Source organism: Lactuca virosa, chromosome 7 (assembly GCF_052849685.1).
Source record: "Lactuca virosa cultivar CGN04683 chromosome 7, Lactuca_virosa_CGN04683_v6, whole genome shotgun sequence".
Classification (NCBI taxonomy): Eukaryota; Viridiplantae; Streptophyta; class Magnoliopsida; order Asterales; family Asteraceae; genus Lactuca; species Lactuca virosa.
In genome coordinates this window covers 178,941,196-178,954,163 of record NC_136432.1, presented here as the reverse complement: position 1 = coordinate 178,954,163, position 12,968 = coordinate 178,941,196, and the positions used below count along the sequence as shown (strand labels likewise).

Here is a 12,968-nt window from a genome sequence, read left to right as displayed (position 1 = left end):
CTCGGTCAGATTCATAGTACTTTTCACGTCTCCCAGTTACGGAAGTGTCTGGTGGACGACTCGGCGGTGGTGCCTTTGGAGGATATTCAGGTGGATGACAACCTGAATTACATCGAGCGACCAGTACCTATCCTCGACAGGAAGTCGAAGGATCTGAGGAACAAGAAGGTGGAGCTGGTGAAGGTGCAATGGCAGCACCGCAAGTGGTCGGAATGGACTTGGGAGCCGGATGAAGAGATGAGGGAACATTACCCCGAGCTTTTTCCAAATTCAGCAGCAGACTTCGAGGACGAAGTCTAAAATAAGTGGGGGAGATTTGTAGCACCCGATTTCTGGTACGAATTTAAATTCAAGAAATGTTGCAATTCACTCTGGGACTTGGCGAGTTGGATGCCAAACTCGTCGAGTAGACTCGACTTTTGATCGGGGGTTTAAGTGACCTACTCGACGAGTCGGAAGACCGAATCTACGAGTAGGAGCTGTCTAGACAAAACCCTAATATTTAGGGTTTGCACCCTATTTAAACACTTTATCTCGTCCCAAACCAGCCTCCATCACCCTCCCAACTCAGAGAAACCCTAGATTGAAACCCTAAACCCTTTTTGAGTGATTTTGAGCTTTTTGTGCCATTTTGTGCAAGTTAGAAGGTTGAAGAGAAGAAGAAGGAGCTTGGGATTTCAGAAGGACCAAGGAGATCCAGAGGTTTTGCTTCATTTCCTGTTTATAGGAGGTAAAAAGTCCAGACCTTGCTTCTTCTTTCACTACATACTCTTTTTGGAGTAATTTACGGCTTTTGGAAGCCATTTTGGAGCCATACTTGGATGCAACAACGATTTTGGGATAAGGATTTCAGACCTGGAACCAATGAGCGTTCCCATGGCATAAAGGTGCCAACTTTATGGCCATGGGAGACCCACACATCATATAAACCCCTTTCATGGCTCTTTAAGCCAAAGGCCCCATGCATGTACATCAAGTTTGAAGCTTTACGTATAAAATGGACCCTAGGAGGCCAGATCTATGGTTTTGACGCGTTAAGACCCATTATAATCGACTGTATAGTTTTCGACAAAGAGGGACTCGGCGAGTCGGGACGCTTTTTCACCCAAAACGACTTATGGAAATGGTTTTGGTTGAGTGGAAGGAACACTCAACCTGCTAGGGGTTTGTCCTGGACCTGGAAATAATAGGACTCGGCGAGTGTATGAACAGACTCGGCGAGTCCAAAGCAGTCTCCCAACTCATGAAGACGGACTCGACGAGTTGTTCATAGAACTCGGTGAGTCATAGACTAGACACATTCATATGACGAAGATGAACTCGACGAGTTCAAGGATGAACTCGGCGAGTCGGTTGAAGATGGTCCCGATGCTATGGTTGAAGGTTAACTCGTCGAGTTCTTACTAGACTCGACGAGTAGAGTCAGGGGTTGTATCATTTTGAAAGAATAGGGACTCGACGAGTTGCTGGACCAACTCGGCGAGTCAGGTCAACTGGATGTTGACTTTGAACAGGGTTTGACCTTGACTTTGACTTGGATTTGGAATGACCCTTGTAAGGGTTATGAGTATGAAATAGTAATAGGAAAAGGTCGTTGTGTAGGGAGTGGGGAGTAGAGACGAGTCGATTCCTGTGCCGAGGACCGCGCAGATACTACACGACAACAAGGTGAGTTACCTTCCAGTAGTGGTGGGTCTAAGGTCATAATGTCGGGCCACCAGTAGGAGTGTATGTTGGACAATTGTCTTTGTGATAATTATCTGTGTTTACTGCTACTTGATATGTTTATGTGTTAGCATGATATGATGTTACGTGATCATAGCAGTAAGGGAGATAGTTCCCAAAATACCGGTCGATAGGGCCGAAGGGGTAGTTTAATACCCAGCTATGCTAGACAGATTATGATTATGTGATAAGATGTGGTAGACCAGTCGAGAGGACCGAAGGGGTAAGACAGCACCCAGATATGCTAGGCAAGGTCACCGGTCGAGAGGACCGAAGGGGTAGGCCAGCGCCCATATATGCTAGGCAAGGTCACCGATCGAGAGGACCGAAAGGGTAGGTCGGGCACCCAGATATGCCCGACAGTATGTATGTCATGTGTTTGTATGGTATGTGGTATGATGGGGGAACTCACTAAGCTTCGTTCTTACAGTTTTCAGTTTTGTTTCAGGTACCTCTTCAGCGAAGGGGAAGGAGCCGGAGCGGTAGCTGCACATCACATTCACACAGGATTCCGCATTTTGAGATCTATGGGCTTGTACTATGATTTTATTACTATTTTTACGACGTAACTTTAAGACATGAGATTATGGTTTTATGAAATGATGTGACTCGATGTTTTCTTATAAATGTTCTCTAAGTTATTATATCAAAATGAAATTTTTGGTCTTGAAAATTGGGATGTTACATACTAATCTCTGTTAACGAATTGAACTTCTACTCTCTCTTGACCAATGCATGATGACAGTTCCTCCTATCATGACCAACATCAAAACAAATCCCACATCTTCTTTTTTTCTTCAAATCTTGATTCACTTTGGATTGTTTGACATTCCGACCATTGTTATCAGGAAAGTCATTGTTATTGTTATCAACATTATCTTTGTTCTGAAAATCAAAACAAGTATAATTAAAAAATTAAATTTCATCAATGAAAAATCATATGAAAAAATATGATATGCAGATGATGAACAATTAGTCTGCATATAATGACCGATTAGTCTGGAATATCAGAAAAAAATAATATATGAAAAAAATACCTCCATTAACGAAATATCAGAAGAAAATATATGATATGAAGATGATGAATGATGTGTCTGCAATAGAATAAACCGTATATGATATATATATATATATATATATATATATATATATATATATATATATATATATATATATAATGGTTGATAGGATCCATAATTAATAGCCTGATATTTAGGAATTTGCTTGAAATGAGTCAAATTTTAATTAATCCGGATAATATTAATTGTATGCTAAGATTACACTAATACCCTTTAAGAATGATTGACTGATATTAAATCCTACAACCACACAATAATTACTTTGAATACCTGAACCTATCTCTCTCTCTCTCTCTCTCTCTATATATATATATATATATATATATATATATATATATATATATATATATATATATATATATATATATATATATATATCGTGTATGAAGAATTCGAGTGTTAGAGAGAGTATAAACATAGAGATATGGAGATACATATTGTGTATGAAGACTACGAAAAACGCGGGGGTTACAATATGAGTATAAAGAGAGAATACGAGTGTTAAAATGAGTATAAGCATAAAGATAGGGGGATACATAAAGTATCAGTAGAGAGAGTAAGAGTATAAAGAAAGAAATATTTTAAGAGTATGAGTATAAAGAGAATATATATATATATATATATATATATATATATATATATATATGAGAAAAAGAATAAGAGATAGAGAGAGAGAGTGTGTGTGTGTGTGTATGAGTGAGTGAAAAAAAAAGAGAATGTGAGTATAGAGAAATATAGATATTTTGAGTATGAGTGTAAAGATAGAGAGAGCGAGGGAGAGTGAGTGAGAGATAGAGAGAGGGGGATGGAGAGAGAGAATGAGAGAAAGAAAGAAAGAAAGAAATTGAGTATATAGAGAAAGTAAGAGTATAGAAAGATAGAGAGGGGGGATGAAGAGAATGAGTATGAAGAGAGTATAGAGAGAGAGAGAGAGAGAGTGTGTGTGTGTGTGTGTGTATGTGTAGAAAATGAGTACCTTGAGTTGAGAAACGAGTAATTATGACTGTAATTTAATAGTGTAGTTGAGGACTAGGATTAATATATACTACTAGTTGTGAATGAGAGAATACCACATCTTGCGAACTAGTCACAAGTGAGTATAACATAGTTATTTATAACTTTAGTCTTTGAAAATATTGAACAGATAATCGAATTATAAAATAAATACCTTGTGAGAGACTAACGGTGGCTAGAGTAGTTGTAAGCTCATTACTGTCGTCATTAGAGAAAATGTTAGAGTTGTAAATTTAATTGGTAAATGAGTCTCGAGTAATTATACGCCTGACCATTGGTGTATTTATGTGTCATATTCATTGTGTGCATCGTTCTTAATCATTACTTAGTAAGCTCTTTGTAGCTTACTCTTTTTGTAATAATGCTCATAATAACTACAAAATAAAATTTTCAAATTTCTTATTTCATTATTTTAACTATTTGTATTCTCAACTTTTAAATCGCCTACATATACAATGAATCTACTTTAATAAGTAAAAATCTTTTTGTCACGTCACATTCTCATTTATTTTGCCACATGTCATTTTATGGTTATTTTAAATTAATTTTTATACTACATGTCACTGTATGGTTTTTGTCATTTTATTAAATTTCACATAGTATTTAAATGTAATAATAAATGCATATCAATTTTCTTAACGGACTTTATTTCTAATTTAAAAATTATTAAATTAAAGTCTTATTAGTTTTCATTGTTTAGTTATCTAATTAAATTATTTGTTTAAATTTAAAAGAGTAAAAAACACTTTAATTTTAATAATTCAATATTTTTTTTCATTTTTCTTATAAATTCAAAATTTTTAAATGTTTAAAATTTCATATTTAAATTTTTTTTATAAATAAACACATGTAATACATGAGTCTCACACCTAGTAACGTATTATGTGGCAATCAAATAACTTTTTGATTCTTAATAATGATATCAATCATTTGATGATATCATATTTAATTCTTATTAGCACTTTATCTCGGATTATCATTATTATTATTATTGATGTACTCAACTAAAAGCTCTTCTTCTTCTGGCGTCCATTGTTCTCTCTTCATTCTTGTTCTCTCGTTCTCATTTACTATTCAAGTTGTGTTGCTTATGCAATATACTACGTACTCTTTTTCAAATATTTCTTACGTTTTCTCTAGGTTTAGACAACCCACACATTTCTTCTTTTATGTTTAGACACATCTTGTGTCCTAATTTACTATACCCTGCGTCTAACTCTTTGGCAGTGATCGACTTTAATTGATATTGAAAATGGTCCCGACAATTATAAATTGATACTTCTATATGTAAGGACATTAGATGTTGTTGGTCATAAAAGTTTAGGTCGTGTCATCATTTTCTCATGTACGTTCAGACAATAATAATATTAGTAATTAATGAGATACCATTTTATTAAACATCAAAGGCACAAATGATTTTTTTTAGAAAAGATTACCACCACCATTAAAAGTTGTGTCACGATGCATTGCATGGATACACAACTAAGATTTAATGAATTAAACTCAATTATAATAGAATATGTGATGTTCCATAGGTATATCTTTTAATGGTAATTGAAGTGTTTAACGAGAAAAATGAAACATTTTTAATGTATAACTAGAAAGTTTCCCCCCCGCGTTGCGGGGGGCAGAAGGTGTTGCTTTTGCGTCAAAGTAAGTACATTGCCTAAGTTGTTAGCCACAATAAAATACGTTGCCATTGTAGGAGATTTCTCCATTTACAAACGTGTAAATGTTATAATAAGAAAATTTTGAAAATACAATCCAATAATTGGATAGAAATTTCACAGGACAAAGTGTTAATAAGAAAAGATATCAAAGTGTTGTAGTATGCTGTAAAAAATAATAATAAAAAAGAATGTACATTGCTAAACTGAAAGAGATTATACAGCAGGTGTTAACAGCCCCATCCATCTTCCTATCCTGTTCAACTTTCCACAATGAAATTAAGTCACATCATTATCTAAGACTAAGACCGAAATCCCATGCAGCTATCAATTTCTCCAACGCTAAAAATTCATATGATACTGAATTCTCCACTTGTAAGATTCATTCCACACAAAAATGTGTAGATCTCGTCTGTTGAATGAAGAGCAGATGAGCAACCGTAAACATATCAGAAAACCACCAAGGCAGCCATCATCACAAGGGAGAAAAAGTTAACACACCTTCACTGGCCATTTGTTTAGAGGTAATTAAGTCAATTGTAGTAGAACCACCTTCTTTAGGGAGTGATGTTGAAGCATCACTTGGACCTGTGGTTGGGGGTGAATGATAGTAAAACCCATGCTCACAACCTTAATACATTTAAGAACAACCACTTGGGTTGTGGTGACTTGGTAAGGCATGTGGAAGATATGGTGGATAACCTATTGACTCATGTTCAAATCCTGACACTACTCAGCCCTTCTGGCCATGGAGGTTCGCCTGCAGTGACTCCAGGGCATGAGGCAAAGCCTCATGTTTGCAGCGGGGGGATTAGTCGGTGCGCGAAAGCTGGCCCGGAAACCCTCGTTAGGGAAGTTCCCTTTCCAAAAAAAATACATTTAAGAACACTTTCATGCAAAAACCCATGATCATAAATCATGATATTTTATTATCTTTTTTTTTAATGTCTATAATCTCAAACTGAATGGAACAGCTAAATACAAACAATGTGCTTACTATACCTTCTTTGCATTCATGGAAAAGACTTCACACCTGCAATATTATTTTATTAATTAATTAATGCCTTTCTAATTTAATAATCAACTTTTAATTAATAAATTTCAAGTTTTAAAAGATTTGTATATTATATACCAGTTGTGATATATGCCAATAAGGCCACACTCGTAAATAAACTCCAAGAGTATTTGCCTCAGCAGAAGTAGGAACAACATTCATAAGCCACAACTTGGAGGAATGAATTCCAACTACAAATCCTTCCTAAGCGGTATTCATATACATTACATTCTGATACCTTGTAGAATCAATCATTCCATTCATCCGTTTATAACCATTCCCATGTATATTCTATAATATATATATATATATATATATATATATATATATATATATATATATATATATATATATATATACAAATTTTTTTATTGAATTCAAGAATTAATAAATAAAATAATTTTTTTTTTACCAAATGTCATCGGGACCCAGTACCCACCCGGTTCTCTTCCATAGGTAAGGACCAAAACTTGCTACCTAAAAACAATGCCAAAAAAGAAAAAATCACAATTTTCAAAAATCCTAAATCAAACAAAAAACATTCAGAAAGAATTGAAAATAAAAACATACGTACCCCACAACCGGTGTCGGGTGTAGTCCTCACAACAATTCATTAAAACAATTCATTAACGAATAAAAAATTTCAACCCAAATTTTAAACTCAAATGTATCTTATGAATTTTTTTTTTCTGATTTATATAATTTATTTAATTTGATGAAACATAGATAATCCAACTCCAACAAACGCCAGAAATAGATCAATACATTCATTGCTGTTAAATTAGATTAGAAAACAAAATTTTAGGTTTTACTAAAAAAAACTATTAGGCGTACCAACGACGAAAAAGAAGGTTTAGGAGTAACGAATGAAGCAAGAGATACAACAGGTGCAACTGCAATCGTCAACACCGTTATCAGTTGTATAATGCAGATCTCCACCTAAATTTCCTGGAATGAAAAAAGATGAGACAACTATCATTAAAGAAAGTATCAAAATAAAAATGTTTCAGAACATAGTATGTAATTTGATTCATGGTTGCTCATCAAGATAGGTGTAGGTGTAAAGATTCATGGTTGCTCGTCCACTTCTTCAAGGTCAACTCCCATCATCACTTGATCCATGGAATTGGTGATTCCATTCCTAGGTTCCTTGGCTGAAAAAGAGTAAGACACTTAACCCAAGGGTTCAGAATGGAACCTGAGAAAAACAAATAGAAGAAGCATTGTAATAATAATTTAAATTAATAGCAAATGAATGAAGTCAGAAAACTTATAAACTTTACCCTACTATTTAAACTGGAATTCATGATTACATGATATGAGCATATCAACCGGAAGGGAACAGATAGTGTAATCAATCAGCATAAAAACTTATGTTATATAAGATCTATTTATTAAATTTGTGTTTATTGTGATCTTTTTGCCAAATAATGAGTGGAAATAGAGATAACAAACCACTTACTCCGACCATCACATAAACAGGAACATATGCCGTGCCAACAAAGTTTAATTCTTGGTCCAGTATTTGACCTTCTTGAATAAGCTGCAATGATCAAATGTAGGGTCAAAGATGATTTTCCATGTAACTGGAAGTGTGTTTTTCAGTTGCAGCGTCAAAGATAGTCAAACCTGATCAGTGTCTAAACAATCGTGTCAATTGACAGGGCTGCCAATCTGGAATTGTTTTTCACATGCTGTGATATCCATTCATAGGACCACAACAGAATGAGGAGAGGCATGTGATGGGCTCTCATCAATTCAGAGAACTGAACCCAGCCACACAAGCTACGAAAATTATAAAAAATAGTAAAATTCTGAGATTCCTAAAAAGAAGCCGACAATAGAGGTAGAGAATTACCTTCTGACCTGATAATTGGGATTAGAACTCTCGAATGTGGAAGGAGCTCTTGTATTTTAAGCTTCAGTTAGTGGTTAATTTAGAGAGAAGGGAATCGAAATTGAATAGATAAAACACCACCTTATGCGCTATTCACCACCAACGTACCTGACTTTACCCGTAAACATATCGATTATCGGAATTTGTAGAAGCGCAGGCGGAGGCTTTGTTTAATGACATGTACAGAAACAAAGCCGGTAGGCGCCGGATTTGAAGCACAGTCGTCGAGTCGCCGCCGGAGACAAAGGCGTCGAGTTATGAAACCCATAAGCTTGTTTCACCGGAGTCAGTATTGCCGAAAGCAGCGATGGTGGTGGTGAGTTTTTTTCTTAAAGAAAGACGAAGACAGAAGGGTAAGGAAAAGACGAATATAAAGGGTTAGGTAGAGGTAAAAATAAGTGGTGGAGTGGATAACATTGGAAGATGAGAACGGTGATCGGCTCCAGCCTGTTGGTCGTATTCAAGCGAAGCTAAACCATGTAAGCCACAAGCAGCGGATGAGAGTTAGGGTATGAGAAGGAAGAGCAGTGGTGGAAACTGATACCCCATCTTTAATGGAAGATGGAGGGTTCGGATAACATATCCAATTCCGAAATCGAAATCCGGGTGGAGACGATCGATTAAACTCATGTTTGTATACGGTGGTGGTGAGCAGCAGCGTATAGGCCGGTGGTGGTGAGAGGGTTTTAGGTCTTAACTGTGAAGAACAAAGACAGTGATGTTGGTCTAGTAATCTGGAAGAGAGACGGTGATAAGGAACAACGGTCATAATTTATTGGAAGTCGATGGCGGTGGGCGACACTGGGAAGGGCTGGAGAAGCAGCAGATGGCAGAGCGGTGGTAATCTGATTGCGGTGGAGGGAGAGGTGATTGGGTGGAGACGAAACGAAAGAGAGAACTTGAAAGATGGAGATGAAGGCGGTGGGTGTGTGGTATAATGGAATATAGTCGATGAGAGAAGGATGGGGCGGCGACGATGTACACAAATCTAAATCTGATTGGATCAGAAAACGGTGAAGGAAACACGTGGTCATCAACAATATTGATATTGACACAAATTGACCTACTGCAAAGGGAAAAAAGAAAATAAACGGAAATGGAGAGAGTCACATAAACAGGGGACCATTTATGTCAATTCCTTAGCAAATTTACTGTAGCTAAGGAACGATAACTTTAATATATATATATATATATATATATATATATATATATATATATATATATATATATATATATATATATATATATATATAATGATTAACAAATAAATGCTATTTATTTTTCAACGTATTTTTAGTTAAAATTTTAAAATCTCAATGCATTGAATTTTAAAAATTATAATAATAAATTATATGAAGAAAGTAATAATATAAGCTTTATTGCATTTAAGAATATATCCGTAAGTATGCCAAAAACGAAAATTGTTTCAACCCATTTAGCATAAGCTTTTACCTACGAAAGTTCGTAATTCATATTGTTTTGCAAGTTACGTAATGAGGTATTTACACGTAGATATAAGGCCATGATAACTGTGTCGAATAACAAAGCTAAGTTCGGTGGTGAAATGAGTTGGAAGGTTCGAGGGAGGGACCATAAGACAAAACCATTTGATGTCGTGGCTTGACAACATCCACATTTTATAATGATTTTTGGTCCTTCTAGACTGCTTTATTTTTCTCCCATTAACGGTCAGTTTCTCTTATCAAATTCTTGTTTCCATAATTAGTCCTTTTACGCTATTTAGTTTGTAGGTTTGTAGTTTTTGTCATTAAAGAAATTAAGTTGCCATTTTGGACCAAAATTGATGTTTCTATATAACTTGCACGGTTTAAACCATCACATGGATTTTTTTTTTTTTCTTTTTATTGTTGTATTTCTTAATGATGCTCCTAAACTTAAGTTTGCATCGAATTATATGAATGAGATAATGCAACCCTTAAATAAAAATGTTGATTTTGAGTTGTGCTGTTGTTGCATAGTTTTAACTTATATGCACAACATTAATTTGTTTTCCAGTGCAACTATATGTTTTTCTCATGTATGTTCCAGAAATCATTAATAAATTAGAAAGCTTGAGATTCAAACAAATAACTCCATAATAGATGGTTTTTTGGCTTTTACATAAGAAAAACATGCAACATCAATAAGTAAAATACCATATAACAGAAAAGTACTATCCTGATGAAACACGGTCTATTTGCAACACTTCCTGAAATATTACATATTCGACAGCATTTAGTGTAAACAGAGATAAAGTTAACATATTAAGCAACTGCTTAAAATGTGTTTGCATAACTAGTGATACATGTCAAAACAAGTAAAGTTAGATTGATTTATGAACATTTTTTTGTTGATCTTTTAATATCATCTAATACATTTATACTAAATACGATTATCAAAATTATTATTAAAACAATGATATATTTTTAGATTAATGGGTTTGATAGTCAATGACAAATTTACGCAATGATGCTGTCCATTGAGAAACCTTATTTATAAATAATAATAATCATACATACTTATAAAGTTAACATTTTTCCTTGAACCTCATGCATTTGAAACCCCCATAGAAATTTGCAAACACCTCATGCATTTGAAACCTCCTATTTTAATGAATACCACTCAAAAATCTCTTAATAATGATTAACAATTCAAAGGTTTTATAACTTATATAATATATTTAATAAACAATTAATGAATACTCTACTATAAAAATGTCAATCTTTTTGAGTAGACACACAAATACAAATCACATACAAAATTCACAAAGAAAACAAGTTTAAAGTTTTTTGTGTTGGTTTGAGGGCTTTGAAGAATTATTCGAGTCATGTTATTATGTTGAAGTTTTTAATTTGTAAGTTTGTTATATATACTAATTCTTTTTTGTATTTTCTTGATTTAAGTATTCTTTTAAAAATATCATTGTATGTTGTGGTTGAAATTTTAATGTAAATTAGATTAGATTCATGTTATCGATCATATGTTATGGAAGGTGATATACGTAATATTTAATTAACTATTGTATACATGTTTGTATGTTCATGTTGCTTCAAAACAATAATTAATTAAAAATCATGGATATGTCATATTATCCATGTAAGCCTTTTTTAAAATTCAAATTGTCTATCTTATCACTTTATATTTTAGTATATGTTTAACATTTTAATTATAATAAGAAGTGTTTTTTAAAAGTTTTTTTCACTTATTAATAATAACAAGGGTTTTAAAATTAATAAACAACAATTATAAATAATAGAATCAAATTACATGGATATGTCATATTATCCATGCAAGTCTCTTTTGAAATGCAAATTGTCTATCTTATCACTTTATTATTTAGTGTATGTTTCACATTTTAATAATAATATTAAGTGTTTCTTAAAAGTCTTCTTTAACTTATTATTAATAATAAGTGGTTTAAAATTAATGAATAACAATTTTAAATGATAATAACATCAAATTATAAATTACATTTAGCTATAAATAAATTGTATTTTAAATGAACATCATTATTGAAATTAGAAAAATTATCGCATAAGTAAAAATATAATTAATCAATAATAATAATTGTTAAAAATAATATTAAGTAGATAATTATATTTAATTCTATTAATGAGGAATGTGGGTTGATGTCAATGAATATTATTGTTCAAAATAATTGAGAATATATATATATATATATATATATATATATATATATATATATATATATATATATATATATATATAAATTATTGTAAAAATATTATCTCAAAGTTAATGTCAATAACATAACCATTTTAATCATATATTTTTCAATATTTTAACAATATATTTTTAATCTTCGCTGCGCAACGCGCGGGAATTCGTCTAGTAATAATAATAAAAGGTTACATAAAATTGGTTGTTCGTCCATCCACTGCGGCATACCGCATACGTAAGGATATGGAGATGGTTCGCCAAAACCGATGAACTAAGCATCACTCGTCAGATAGGTTAGTTTTTTTTAACAACGTTTTATTTTTAGTATTAAAGTTATACTTGTATTAAATGATATTATTGACAACAAGATAATCAAACTTTTTAAATCTATTTATTTTTCATTTAATTAAGTTGAATAGACATACATGTAAATCCTCAATTCGCTATTGTTGTTGATAGGTTGTAAGCATATATCTAAATCCTTAATTCGTCCTTGTTGATAGGTTGCAAAACTTTGTGTAAATTTTCACATGTTTGACCGGTTTGATTTATATTATACTTTTAATCTTTTAATCTCTACTCCTAAGGCTGCAATTGTTTTATCAATTTTGGAATGAGGGTATTTAGTCTACTCCTAAGGCTACAATTGTTTTATCAAATTTGGATTGAGGGTATTGGACCAAAAATGAAAAATTGGAAAACAAATGGTATAAACCGGAGATCCAAATATTGTTGAAGGGCAATACATCCGATTGGCTTTGACTCCGTTCCAAATCCAGTTGTGAAATGTGAAACCTCGAGCCCTATCCTACTCCATGTCCATAAAGTCCTCCTCGTTACTTTTCTATATA

The 12,968-nt window shown here is 33.2% G+C and overlaps 1 long non-coding RNA gene across 2 annotated transcripts; it reads right to left on the bottom strand.

Annotated features, from left to right (window-relative positions):
• Positions 1-5,778: 5,778 nt before the first annotated feature.
• On the bottom strand, positions 5,779-6,776 carry LOC145123425 (uncharacterized). 2 transcript variants are annotated; one of them, XR_013715139.1, is made up of 4 exons: positions 6,618-6,776; positions 6,488-6,518; positions 5,987-6,073; positions 5,779-5,897 (listed from the first exon to the last, which is right to left on the bottom strand). It is a non-coding gene; the product is annotated as an uncharacterized LOC145123425 (long non-coding RNA). The 2 variants fall into 2 exon arrangements; XR_013715138.1 differs by lacking the exon at positions 5,779-5,897 and having other exon boundaries at positions 5,912-6,073.
• Between the last annotated feature and the right edge of the window lie 6,192 nt (positions 6,777-12,968).